The 14,869-nt window shown below is 37.1% G+C and overlaps 1 protein-coding gene across 2 annotated transcripts in view; it reads right to left on the bottom strand.

Moving 5' to 3' along the window:
• Positions 1–14,869, bottom strand: part of FIGN (fidgetin, microtubule severing factor) — a 124,454-nt gene that overhangs the window by 104,893 nt on the left and 4,692 nt on the right. The window lies entirely within an intron of this gene.

Consider the following 14,869-nt stretch of genomic DNA (forward strand, 5'->3'; position numbering starts at 1 on the left):
CTTTGGGCACAGAGGAATAGTATTTTGGGGTGGGGGAGGGGTGGGACATGGAGAGAGAGAGAGAGAGAGAAGACCTGAAAGAGGCATATTTTGGTGGCGTTTAAAAAAATTTTTTAACACCTCTGGGGGTTTTCAGAGGGAAGGAAATCTGATTAAACAAGGCCAAGTGTTTTGTCGGCTTAAGGGTGATATCATAGTTGTGTTCAACATCAGAAGTGTTGCGAGTACAGGCATCATTTCTATTTGCTTTGTGCCAGAAAGGTAAACACTGGATAGCATTGTGGATTAAAACAATAAGAAATCCCTTTCCTCTCAGGCTTTCAAGGCCGTGTTAATCGGGTGTAATTTTTAATGAACACTAGCTGCTTGGAACTCATTCAAGACATTTCATTAGAAGGTTATTCATTTAAAAATCCACGTTTCAACCATATCAAGCTGTAACCTTTCTTGAAATGTAAATGAATGGTTTAAATGAGAAGATTAATAAAGAAGGGATGTTCCAATTCCAAGCATGGCATGCTATGTATTTTTAAATTTGTCTATGCCAGATGCTGTCAGTCAGAACAAAAAACTGTCCAAGCAGACAATCTGTGCGTCTGAATGTTGATCATGTTGGAAAGTACAGGGGGGAGGGGGGGGAGTGTGTCAAGGATTCATGGTCCTTCATCTTTGCAGTAGAGCAAACACGTCTCTCAGTATAGCGACAGACAGCTGCTTCCACTTTCTAATGTGCCCTAACTTAGATCACTGAAAGAATTGTCAGCACTCAGAGAAACACACAAAGATAACACAGCCAGCTGCCATGGAGGGGAAAAACAGCACAGCTCAGAAGAAATGGGATTTGTTCCATTTGCATGATGCTGTCTCCCCTGGGCCCCTTTCTTTCAAAACCAAAGCACAAAAGACAACACTTAACATATTTGCTTAAAGATGACAACCTCATGTTGATTTCATTTGGATGTAACAGTGTCAGGATTACAGATATAAGAATATATTATATCTGTAACAGAGACTGACAAATGTACCCATCAGTGGAACTGTCTGATTCATCTGCTTATACAGCCATTTTACCATCCCAAGGGTGCCATCTAAGTAGTAACTTTAGAAGACTGAAGGTCTAATTTTATTACACCACATTTCAACCTACTAAACAATATTATTTCTAAAATAGATCATTTTTATTGGAAGTCTCCCTGATGAAAAATCCAGTAGACACCAGAGAATTTATGAACTGTATGGGTCCCTTGAACTCAATATACTGCCCATTTTAAACAACTTTTCTTGCTCTGTGGCAAAATCTCAGTATCAAAGAAGTGAAAGAGATAATATGTGTGTTTTGAGTATCTAACTATATTGATATATTAAACAGATTTTAGAGCAAGGAGGCGGGAGGGAGAGAGAGATCGATTGATTGATTATATGGACAGCTATAAAATCAGGCCTTACCTGGTCCATCTGAATAAATTCTTTGTGACCACTTACTTCTGTCTATTCTCATACATGTCTTCCCTCGATGCAACATCCATACTTGAGTAGCGACTATATGAATAATCGTTGCCCATCCATATCTTTTGGACATATACTCAATCTAATTTTCAGTTAAGGTGTTCTTCAGGTAGAGGATAAGACCAGAGACTGATTTAAAGCTAGGCACTAGTCATAATTTGTCCAGCTTAGGAAACCATGATTTTGGTCTGAAGCCCCCGTACTTTCACACATCTTCATTCTACATGGCTTTATGTATTTTGGCTTTATTTTTTAAGCAAATAAAGAGATCTAGGATGATGTGATTAAATCGATTCACTTGCACCTACAATACTCCGACTTAGCTTGATTGGAATTATGCGGGGCAAGGATGGAGACACAAGGAACAGGTAGAGAGGAAATACCGATTCTCTTCATATGTGCAGTACAAACAAGGACACACACACACACACACGAGCACACGCATCCATGCCTGGGCACATCCAGTCCCACAGCCCAACCAACTGACTTCCCATAATGAAATGCTGGCTGCCTAGGCTCCTGCTTTGTCCAGAGGAAGCTCTACTGCATGTTGCTATTTACTGGCAACAGTATAATCCACTCATTTGGTCTTGTTTTATAAAATAGAGTTAACTGCTATATGTGAAATTTCTGCACAGCAGATGGTTACCAATCATTATTTTCCATTTGTTTAGTTTCTAGTAAGAACAAGAAAAACTGTGGAATAGTAATGCAAGGAAAACTAGCAGCCTGCGTGATAACCCAACCAGTGCCAGAAGACGCATTAAAAAAAAAAAAATCACTTTTATCACACAGTATATCAAAGCTAAATATAATTTTGAGGAATGAGGGGAGGTTATTCACCCCATCCCCATCCATAAAGGCAAATGCCATTTGAATAATTTATTTTATTTCTTAGTATAAAATTCTCTAAGATTTAGCCTCTCCATCTTTTTTAAGTGATCAAAGTTTCTAGAAGCAACTTATTATAACCATTAATGTTTGTCATCACCCAAGCTGAAATCACTTTCTTTACCTCTAAGTGGCCCAGTTGTCCAACAGAAAATGGGAAATAGGAGCCATTTGTGGACAAGTGCACATGCACAGAAAATTAAGCTGTAAATATCTGGACCGGGTTATTACTGGAATCTGGAAACATCTGGGGCTACAGAACAAGCCAAGCCCCATTTCCACAATGTCCAGGTAATTGCTTAAATGATTTATACCTTACTGTTTCTATTAAAAATGTCTTTAAAGAGAAACATTTGTAGGCTGGGTTCTGCAATAAAAACTGGTATCTGATTTCACTTGCGCAAAAATCTCCTGAAAGATGCTACGTTTCTTCAAGGACACGTGCATGACTACACCAAACCCTGGACAAAGACGGGGCTGGAAGAAGGCGTGGTCAGTCGCTCAAAGAAAATGATCCTAGCAGGAAAGCAAATTTTAAGTGGCTTATTTGTGATTGGTTTTCATTCTAATCAAAATAACCCGTTTAAAAAATTCTCTTTGTGCACATATGACAAATATATTCAAGCCATTTTAGGGTAAACTACCCTTCATTATCCATTTGCAATTTCAGTTTTAACTAATTTCTCATAAACCTTGTTTACTGACTCTTCAACTGAATATCATGCCAAACGTATCCCCTGAGGGACAAGTGTCTCCTCCCGGATAGACCTGGGCCACTTAGTTAAGAATCTGTAGTGAGATTTAAATTGGCTCACTTAGATGGTGTCTGTATGGAGCTACCCACTGGCCACTCAGAACGGAAGCGCTCTAAGTGCTGTCATGTTTCATAGTTGCTCCACTGAATACAAACACACACACACACACTCACACACCCATAGCTGGGCTCCCTTGAAATAAGTTTATGTTTCATTTTAGATTTGAAGCTAAGAGAACAAATACAGCCTCGTATTCTTTAAGAAATGCCTAATAAAAACATCCAGTAGGCCTAATAAAAAAATCTGGTTACTGACAACTTTCAACTATGCTTATGAGAACCAAAAACTAAAAAAACAAAATAAAAAAGGACAACAAAAGCAACTGTCGACCACTGACTTTTAATCATGGCTCTAATTTTGTGACTACCAACTTACATTACTACGATCTCTGGGAAATCACCCAATTTTCCTTTGGGAGGACTAAAGGAGAAAAGGCTGACATTTTAGGCATGAAGGATCTGCATGGATATTTTTATTTAGTTGGTTTAGAACCCCACAACCTCCTGAATATAAACAGGGCAGAATTTTAAGCTATGTCTTTTATTTTTCATTTTTACTATTTATTTATTTACTTACTTACTTATTTATCTGACAGAGGGAGAGAGAGCACAAGCAGGGGCAGCAGCAGAAGGAGAGGGAGAGGAAGGTTCCCCACTGAGCAAGGAACCCAATGAAGCACTCGATCCCGGGACCCTGAGATCATGACCTGAGCCAAAGGCAGACACTTAACCCACTTGGCCACCCAGGTGCCCCTAAGCTATGTCTTTAAAATCTTCCCTTGGGGCGCCTGGGTGGCACAGCGGTTAAGCGTCTGCCTTCAGCTCAGGGCGTGATCCCGGCATTACATTACGGGATCGAGCCCCACATCAGGCTCTTCCGTTATGAGCCTGTTTCTTCCTCTCCCACTCCCCCTGCTTGTGTTCCCTCTCTCGCTGGCTATCTCTGTCGAATAAATAAATAAAATCTTTAAAAAAAATAAAATAAAATAAAATCTTCCCTTGATTTAGTTGGGTTTTTGGCAAGCTACCACCATAAGGATTTTCAGCTAATAGTTGTTAGCCTCACTCTCATGAATTTTAACTTATTTATTTAAGCACTTTTACTTGCTTAGCTTATTGAATGGTTTCCAGAACACCAGAAGAGCTGATTTAACAAAGGAACTACACACATTATTTTAGTCAAACTGCAAAAATGCTTTTGCCACCTTTCAAACTGTTTCATAATCTTTATTATTCTACCTACAATGTCCTATCCTTCCGTACTCCTGAAGCTCTTTGCTAAAGATGTGGTGTTTTCACGCAATTAATGAAGCAACATTCGTCCATCACAGCTCACTTAATGGCATTTCTTTGTCATAATCCAGGTTCAACAATCAGCACTGCAGATACTTCTTCTATATGGAGTGTATGAGATCAACCCAGATTTCAATATGAAGCGGTAAGATAACATCTAGAACTTGTCAGATCTGAAGAGTCCAAATTAAAAGAAAACGAGTGAGCTTCCAGGAGAGGTTATAGGTTCCCTTAGTAAAATTGTGTTTTTAAAAGAATGACAATAGATCCTTAGGGGTTTTTTTGGTTGGTTGGTTTTTTGTTTTTTTTGTGGGGTTCTTTGGTTGTTTTGTTTTGTTTTTTCTTTCACAAAGGAAGGTGAACGAGTGCTTTTCTCTGGTACGTCCATCTTTAGGTTCAAATACACACATATAAAATAGAAATCTTGCAAAATACTGTTGACTAACTCATTACAATTTCAACACGTCGATCAAATTGAGCTTCCCTTAGAAAATTTTGTAATGCCATTTGTTGTAACATTAGGGACAGCTTTGAGAAAGAAACTGATCCCTCATAAGCACACAAACCGACTGGTAATGCAGAGAACCGCTAGGAGACAAGGTCATTGGGTGTAACCCCCGCTAAATTGCTTACTACCCAGTATTTAGTACACCAAGAAGTAATACGGTCAGACGGTACTCAACTATAAAACAAAATATGCCAATTAAATAAAATGTTGACCAAAGACAGTCACAAACTACAGAGTCGAGGAAAGTTCTCCTATCAACTGTAGATCAACTAGTGTGCTTCTCACATCTTATCACCCTAAGTACCATCATATTCCCAAGGAAATCTCTTTCGAGTGCTGCTGGGGTACAGATTTGCACACTACTTATTTATCAGAGAAAAGACAAAACAGAAAGGAGTGCCTTAGGAGGTGCTGATTTCTTATGTTCAACCAAAGGCTGAATAACCCTATTTTGGCAAGAAGTTGATTTGAAAGTCTCCTGGTCTAGTACTTTATGATTCTGTAGCCTCTTTTTTTTTTTTTTCCTGACTGCAAACACACAAGGAAAAAAAAAAAAGATGTAGAACACAGTGATTTGAAGGCATCTGTTACTACTTTATAATAAAACAGGCTATGCAGTTTTGTTCTGTAAGATTTTTCAAGGTAGCATTATAATGTTCTATTTTTATAAAATAGTTTAAATCCTCTCCTCTCCAGATATATGAAAACGGGATAAATGATGGTAAGCTCCTTTTTAGGCATATAATTATAAAACTATTTTTCAGGGTTATAAAGTTCTTCTTTGGTAATTAAATTACATGAAGAATATAGAAATTTCACTTTTTAAAATGAAATGCACAAGTTTAATGTATCTGTTCTTTAAATATTTTTAAAAGTACTTTCCAATTTTTTTAAAAGTAAGATTAATAAAAGATTAACCAAGTGATAGTCTCCTGTGCTTCTCTCAATTCAATTCACCAAACATTTATTGAACACCTATTACAGGTCTTGCACCATACAGGCATGTTAAGAAGATTAAAAATAAAAAAAGAATTAGATGTGCCCTGCTCACAAGAAGTTTACAGTTTCATAAATGAGAAACACAAATGCCTTGCAATTTACAGTAGAGGAGAGATGATAGCAAATGATCGAAAGAAGATCTTTTTTAAACAGTGCTTAGGGATTATCAAGTAGATATTGAAATGCATCCTGATTAGTGTGGCTCAAGGAAGTTTCCATAGATGATGCAACATTGAGTTAGATATCAAAGTTCTGGTAGGATTTCAACAGGTGGAAAAGAGCATTCCAGGGAGTAAAAAGAGGATGAATAAAGACGAATTAGACCTAAAGCAGAGGAAAGATGGAATTGCTTCCCGTTAGATCCAAATTTCATACTGAACTGTAACTTATATATATTTTTAAAAGGATTCGAAGGCCCTAACTCTGCTACTGCTTAAGTTAATCTGCTTGTCCGTCTATTTATATCTCTTACAGGGAAAAAGCGCTGGCTAACTAATACCCATCAACTCTCAAGATAGTAGAATTGCTGACATATTTGCTTGCAGCCAATTAGTAAGCATATTTAATGAATGGTTACCATCCCCCTTGAAGGGTTTAACAAAGTGATAAATGGGCCTTGAACTTCCTTCATTGTTTCCAAGACAATTTCTTTAGTTTCTTAAAGAGAAACAAAAACATATTTTTCATCAGCCACTGACCACTAGCAAGGTTCCAACTTACTCAAGCTTATACTACTAGTCCATGACCAAGCAGTCATGGATTAAATAGAACTGGAAAAAGTCTTAATAGTCATTGGATCAACTCTCCTTTTATAAAAAAGTAAAGAGGCTCAAAGAGGTTGAGTGACTTACCCAGGGTCACAAATACGATAGACTCTTGGCTTCTGCTGACGCTTTTCTTCACCACTTTCACTTTCCTGAGGTACTCTTACTACGGTGGTGGCGATGTCCTTAAGATTCTTCATAGACTGTTGTTGAATTTAGCCAGATAGTGAACTAATAACTCTAGTACGTATCATTAGTACATCAAATTCTGACGGGATATCTCTAACTGTACGTCTTCAAACAGGAATAATAGTTTCAAGTAGTGAAAAGTTTAGGATTTCATGAAATGTGTCAAGTTTTGGTTTAGAGAAGAGGTTCTTAATCACAACTTTACGTCCGATTCCCTGGGGAGCTTAAAAGAAACTGGGCGTCCCCTGAACTTCCATTTAACTGGTCTGAGGCAAGGCTTTGGCAGGTTGGTTGGTCTGTTTAGTTTTGGCCACTACGGTACAGCTAGCTCACAGAGGAGATACAAAATTTACCATTAATCTTTGCTCCAAGCAAAGCAAATCATACATCTACTTTAATGATTTGAACTCCTGTAATGGCAATAAATGCATTATTTTCCAAAGAGGCCTTAAAAAAGATACACCCCAATCCTCAATGGCTTTTCTTCTGTAATCTCACTTGTGGTCTAATTAAATTGAGTAGGTTGAGGGAGAAAAAAGAGTCTAAGAGTAATATGAGTCATCCTGAAAGGCATGTATAATTTTTACACTTTTTCAAATTATGAGGAGAAAAGAGGGGGGAAATAGTTCTTTTAATCTGTGCGATCACAAATCCCATATATTCAAGATCTGATATAGAATGTGCCACTTTTAAAAGGGGGAATCTGATTTGTTTATAGTGCTGCAGCCTACTTAACGTTCACTGGTCACTAATTCTTAATAAATGACCAGTTGTCTCACATAATTGTATTAGGATTTGATTTTTTTAAATTGCCAATATCATTTTTAGCAACAGTCACATGAAGATCATCGTCGCCCTTGACTTTCCTCAACAATTTCCCTAATTTATTTCCCTTTAACTACTTCCCCATTCCTACAAGTTGTCTTTCACCCTGTGTCTGTGCCAAAAAATGCTGCTATACTTCCTCCCACTACACAGCTCAATATCCTCTTAATTAATTCAAACTCCCTCCTCATGGTGTAAATATCATATTCTAGTAGCTCAAGTGAAATTTGATTTTCCAGATGATCAAATCAGAACCAGCCCTACAGATAAATACTAAAAAATAAAAACAAAAATAAAACAAAATGAAAACCCGTCCTCATCAAAACAGTACTCAAGTCTGGGTAAAACCGGACCCCAGCAGCAGGAGGATGGATGAGACAGCAAGGTTCCCAGCAAGTCTGCAAATAGCAAGCTAGGTAGAAAACCTTGTTCTGCCTGCCCCAAGCACAAGGACACCTGCAGAGTTGGCTGTTAGAAATCATAGATAAATACAAAAAATATACGTGTTTAGGTACACATGTGCATTACAATGACACATCCGCAACACCTACCATACAATAGCTTAGGAATAGTGGCATTTTGTATAGGAAGGTAGATTCCAGAGAAAGAGAATTACATTGGGGTAAAATTGTGGATTTTTGCCCATCATTATAAGCAAATCTATACCACGCGTTGTAGTGTTCTCAGTAGGTATTTTTAAAGACAAACAGTACAAAATAGTTTCCCTTAAGGTCTTTTTACTTTGATTTTAAAACAAAATAAAACAACACAAAAATAGAACAAACAAACAAAACAACCATTAATGAACTGTATGAGTTCATCGAGGACTTATTAAAAGAACAAAGCGTAATAAAGATCTTCCAATAGTAGAATTTTTTCCTAATACTTAAACTGCTTAAATGTTATTGATAAAGATTTCATGCTCATGTTAAAAAAAAAAAAAAAACCCAAAAGGAATTCTGCATATGTACAGAATTTTTCTCTTTCTCAAGAGACACTTAGCTCAGTCTCACCATCCACTTCTGAGGAAGATTCTTTAGTGCTACTATCCTACCATTGTAACTAAATTCATACTGATGACTAGTTGATTGGTACTCTTATAATTACATAAAGCATATTTTTCCAATTAGGGAACCTTCATTCTTAGTACATTAAAATCTTCCCATAGAAAGAACAAGTACTGTTCAGGCAGGTATATAACATTCCAAAGGTGGTGAAATTTTCTCCTTCTAGTTTGTCAGACAAAGATGTAGGTCATTCAGGGTCCCAATATCTCCATTTGGGTCATATCAGTATTCCCCTCAAAAATGTGGCTTAATCTTCTGAATAATGCAAACAAAAATCTCTCTTTAAAGAAAAATTTTGCACCAATACCGCTAGCGTAGGATACTGCAATCCGGGCAGGGGATTAGACCCACATCTTTTGTTAAGTCGGGCCTAAAATTGACTCCAGATTTGTGACTCATGAACGGAAAGTCAGTTTTAATATAAATATGCTTTAAAAAGTAAAAATGGCTATTATTCTTAACAAGTTACATATTGGGTATTATTCTTAAAAATGACTCATAAAATATCTTTTTAAGTACTTAAAGTCATGAATATGTTCTACTCTTTTACCTTTGCTTGAATGCAATTTTTCATTTTCCAGGAAAGGATACATTTTCTAACTAACCCCGTTAACCTAATTACTCATAAAGACATACCAAAAGTGTCCCTGACATCGATATCTTCACAAGGAAATGTATCTATGAACATGCACAAGAGCGTATTCCATTTAGATAATCAAAACTGTAATTTTTATTTAAAAGATTCCTCTCCATCCATGTAATTCCTAGCAGTAAAATTTATCAAAAGCGCTAAAAGTTTGCAAACACTAAAACTGCCCTATCGATGTCGTTATGTCCTCATTCATGTACTTAAACTCAAAAGTATTAACTCTTAGGCTTAAAAGAATAACAGTATTCTGTTTATTTAATGGTCTTTGTTTGATCTTAAATGGGGTTTGTAATGAAAATGCCTTCAATCTGAAGGGAACCTTTTATCCTATTCAGAATAATTATCTTGTAAGATTAAAATCAGTGAATCATACCTAATTAAGACTTATAATTTAGCATCATTCAGGTATGTGATCTAAGAGAAAGAGTTTACAGTCTTAACTTCAATTTGAAATGGAAAGGGAAAAGAAGTGAATAAAAGGGAAATAAAACGGTTATTTGGAGCATAACATTATTGCCACAGATTTACACAGATTCCTGGTTTAATCCTTTCCCAGGCCAAACGTGTATTGCGAAAATCCCACATACTAAAGGCTAGGGGTAAGGTGGGGACAGAAGGGTTCTGATTTAAATTATACTACAGAATTTCTAGATCGGTTATAGGACACTAAAAATATGTTTGGTGGCTAAGCATCTATCAAAATATTACAGGTTTATCATGCCTTTGATGCAAAAAATTTCTAAACTGCAGGGTGAATTTATAATTAAATGGGACACTGTTGTAATAGATATTTTCAAGCCTCCTTTCGTTAAAGCACATATCAACTGAGAGAGCAATGCCTTGTTATTACACAGGGCAAAGATTTTTCTTCTTAGAAGGTCTCATATATAGTATTTCTCTCCACAAAGTCTAACAAGGCATTCAAAATAAGTTCAACTTTTATTCTTCCTCAGAAATATCTTTAAAGCCCCCCACCCTCACCCCAGTCTTGGATTATAGAAAAGAATAGTTACTTTTCCGAGGTCTTTGATATTTCCTTTCCTGGCAGAGTCATCTGATGTGAGAAATACCTTTTGAAAATAAATGGTACAACTTCAAGTGCACTCAGATCCATTACTTGCTGGACATTCCATCGTATCTCAGTTTTGATTTGAAAAAGCCGCTTGACTTCAAAATTTAGTTTTAGGTATCGCAATATGAAGCTTGATCTCATTGAGAAGTATCTTGGGAAGCAACAATGTAAACGTTTGTCCACCCCTGGACACAGGATGTTCAAACCCAAGGAGAAAGGAGTCCCACCTGGTGACTCCATTATTCAAGGGAAAAGGGGGTTATTTCAATCCAGGTTCAGAAACCAAGTTCGCAATCTGAATATAGCATACTGCAGAGTTAATGTTCTTGCGTGGAAGAGTCCCTCTGCATCGTTAACACAGCTGTCACCATGTGTTTATGGAGCTACGACGCCACTTTCTAATGTCAAAATATCAATGCTGCTACTGTTATAACAAGGAAATTATTTTTGCATTTGCCCCTTTTGTCTGAATGGCACTCAGTGAGTTGTGCTTTTATTTTTAACTGGCCAGGATTTTCTATATGTTTAGATAATTTTGGATTCTACCTTAGAAATACTTATTTCACGTGTGCTTGAAATTTAGGTGGGGTGGTGGTGGTACATGGCAACAGAGAAACTCCCAGGCTCTTAGGACACATCTTACTAAAAACCTTCCCACCCCACTCATTCTGAGCCTGGGAGGACATATTCAAGTATGTACCTGCATGCAAGCAATGACAAAACACACGGTTCCTTTTCAGAATCTCTGTACAAGAATTCATGGGCTACATGGAGCACATATCAGGCAAAGAGCAATAAGAGACAAAGGCAAATATTTCTGTCACACCAATTCATGTGCAGAAAGAGCAGAAGATACCTAATGGTCCATTTACCATCGATTCTCTCACTCAGTAACCCTCAGTATTTCTTTGGGCAGAGGCACAGGGAAGAAGTGTGGGCTAGTTAGTCTCCTACATAGGAAGCCCAGTGACTTGCACCAAGCAGGCCCTTGATAGAAGTTTGTGGGTTGTGAAGGCCCGGCTAGCTTCCTTGCCCTGCGACTTGTGCACACTCCCAGGGTCCCACACACAAGGGCCCTGCGTTTGGTTTACTGCTCTGCTGTGGCTGTCTTGAATTTTTAATAAGTTGTGAACAAGGTGCCCCACATTTTCTTTTTTGCACCAAGCCCCAGAAATTATGCAGCCAGCCCTAGGTGAAGGTGACAATGCATGCTGATGGTGAAGATAATAAATCAAAAGAATAGCCAAAAGTTTACAGTGACATCTGGAAACCCACGGCTTCACGTTACACTACTTTCAAAATTTTATTTTGAGGGGCGCCTGGGTGGCACAGCGGTTAAGCGTCTGCCTTCGGCTCAGGGCGTGATCCCGGCGTTATGGGATCAAGCCCCACATCAGGCTCCTGCGCTATGAGCCTGCTTCTTCCTCTCCCACTCCCCGTGCTTGTGTTCCCTCTCTCGCTGGCTGTCTCTATCTCTGTCGAATAAATAAAAATTTTAAAAAAATTTATTTTGAAGGCTACTGTTTCCATGAATATTACCTCCTCAGGAACCAAAGCATGAGAGTAGAGGTCACCGTTCTCAGATGAGTCTACCGTCACAGGCATATGGCATTTAATCAATTGTCAGTTGCTTAAAAAACATCCAATTGACATGAGGCAAACCTTACTTGAATCTGGGAAAAAAAGAGAGACTTATTTTGGGGGGGGGGGGATGAAGAAAATGCAGTTTCTGTTCTCTTGCCAGCAACACATCCACAAGTGGAATGGAGTAAATACACACATTACCAGCAGAAATCAAAGCTCATAAGAAAGGAACTGAGTAAAGGTGTTTTTGATATTAAGAAACCATTTTCTAGGTACTTCACATTATTTATTCTGCAGTAAGAAAATCTTTTTTGTGAGCAATAGTATCACTGATAAACTTTTTATAAAAGCTACTCTTGACCAAAAATGAGAACAAAAGTCTAATAAGAAGCAAATTTCCCAATATTATTAAAAAATATATTTTCTAAAAAAAGATTCCCCCACATGAAAATATGAGTACTTCAGCTCATAAAGGTAGGGTTAAAAAAAAAAAAAACAAACTTAACCTTGGGCCTCCCCAGAATAAACCACACGTGCTACTCTCAGGACGCACTAGTTTCAAAAATGACTGGCAAAGTAATGCTATCGATGTTTTGGGAAAGTCATAGTGGCTCAAATATAAGCGAACATATCCATTTCTCCATATATTTAACATATAGACATCTGAATTGAAATTCTCCTTTGAATTTACTGCCTCTAATATACCCAGAAACAACAGCCCACCATATGCAATGTTAAGTGAAGTGTCAATAATCAAGTAACAAGACAACGAACAGATTTGTTGCATAAAATATGTAAATATTATTAACAGAAAGTGCCATATGATAGCTCATGTTTGGATGGTTTCTGATCACCTATCTTTTCTGCCGCCTCAGTCTCCTGACTAAGGCTAGCATCAACAGGTAGCCTACGCATGTGCCGTGCTGAGCCAGAGCTCCCAAGCAGGCATCTGCGGGGCTGCCCGAAGGAAACAGCATAGCCACCTGCTTTTGATTTGCTGCAAACTTATCAGTACAATTTATTGTTACCGTATTCCTGCCTACTCCTTATTTCCACTATCTGCATTGGTTGGAGTAAGCATCTTTCAGGTAAAATTCCCATTTGAATGACAAGATCAAAAAACCCAAAAGATCAGTAATCAGCAATCATGTCAAAGCAGCTATGCTTGAAATTTCTACCATAAGTTAAGTGAAGAAATTAATGATAAAAATTCACGTTTAGGAAAAAAAAGGGAGAAAATTACAAATTCCAACCATGAAAAGCACTTGCTAAACAAGCATTTCTTTTCAGTTTTTGAAAAAAAAGTTTCATTTTTCATAGACAAAAAAAAAATCTAGCTATAATATGTATGTGTGTGTGAGAGAGAGAGAGACAGTTAATTGAAGATGGAATCATTTATGGACTTGTAGAAGTACCCCAAATAATGCCTAAGTTCAACTGATCTTAATGAAACATTAGCCCTTATATGCCCCCAAAGAAAGAGACAATTATAGTTAGATTTTTTTTAATTGAAGGAAAAAAACTGCATTGTTTCCTGTGCCATTTGTTTATTCTGACTTATCAATGACTCAAGATAAAAAAGCAGATATGCTGATTAATCAAGTCTTATCGATCAGTAGCATATGTCAATATTTCACACAAATGTCTACAGAACAATTTCTCCCAATCAAAAATTTATAAATCAATTTAAATTCCTGGTAATTAAATTTATTAGCCCTCCAACAATAAGTGTGGTACTTTTTAAAAGTAGTATGTGAAATCTGTAGTCAAGAATATATTGATCGAAGGCAAAACAGTAAACATTTCTATTAACCAAGGTTCTAAGAACAAACTGGAAAGTACAAATCATAAAAGCCTGCAATTGTTTCAAATACACCTAGCAATTCTGCTGATTTCAGACCATTAAAACTGATTACTTAATTAGGCAATCATTCAAGGCATCTAAACATTGACAGACAAAAACAGGGAGTCATTAGCAGAGCCGTCTTCACCTGGAGATGAAAATTCTGAAAAATGTTGCAGACACATAAACTTTCGGGATCTGTCCCCATGCATAAACTAAGCAAAACATTAAAATCTAAAAGGTAACAACCAAAACTCAGGAAAAAAAGAATTTACCTATAGTGATATCACTCATTTGTCTTTTCAAGTAGCTAATACTTTAAACAATCTTAGAAATGTCAAGTTATAATACAGATATTCTCTATCAATTCTTGGAAGTACTACTTTTCTCCCCTCTGGTCATACTCTTATACTATCTAAAAGTAATTAATAAAATTTCTGCTCTCTTGTATATCTATCAGAAGTACCTGCCTGCTAACAGGTTTTCAAAGTTCCTACCTAACATGAATAAAAACAACAAAAAGATTTTCTATTTGCGGAAAACAAAAAACCACCCACAACCGACCGAGGACTGGAATCTCAGCCACTGGAGTCCTTAATGTAACTAAAGAAAAAATAATAATCTCTATGTTTTCACTCAGAAGATACCAGAGATAATTTCAAGAATATCACTGATTCAATACAGTCAGGAGAAAGAAAAATATTCTCTATCCCCCCTCCCCCCCCAAAAAATGGTTCCTGAAATAATTCTAAAGAGACCCTATAAACTGTCTTTTTAGGAGAAGAGAAAAAGCAAGTCAACTCACACATACAGCTTCCAAACAGAAGTCTTACTCTCTTCCAGGAAAACAACGAGACTTTATTAC

The sequence above is a fragment of the Ailuropoda melanoleuca genome, chromosome 2, assembly GCF_002007445.2.
Source record: "Ailuropoda melanoleuca isolate Jingjing chromosome 2, ASM200744v2, whole genome shotgun sequence".
Taxonomy (NCBI): domain Eukaryota; kingdom Metazoa; phylum Chordata; class Mammalia; order Carnivora; family Ursidae; genus Ailuropoda; species Ailuropoda melanoleuca.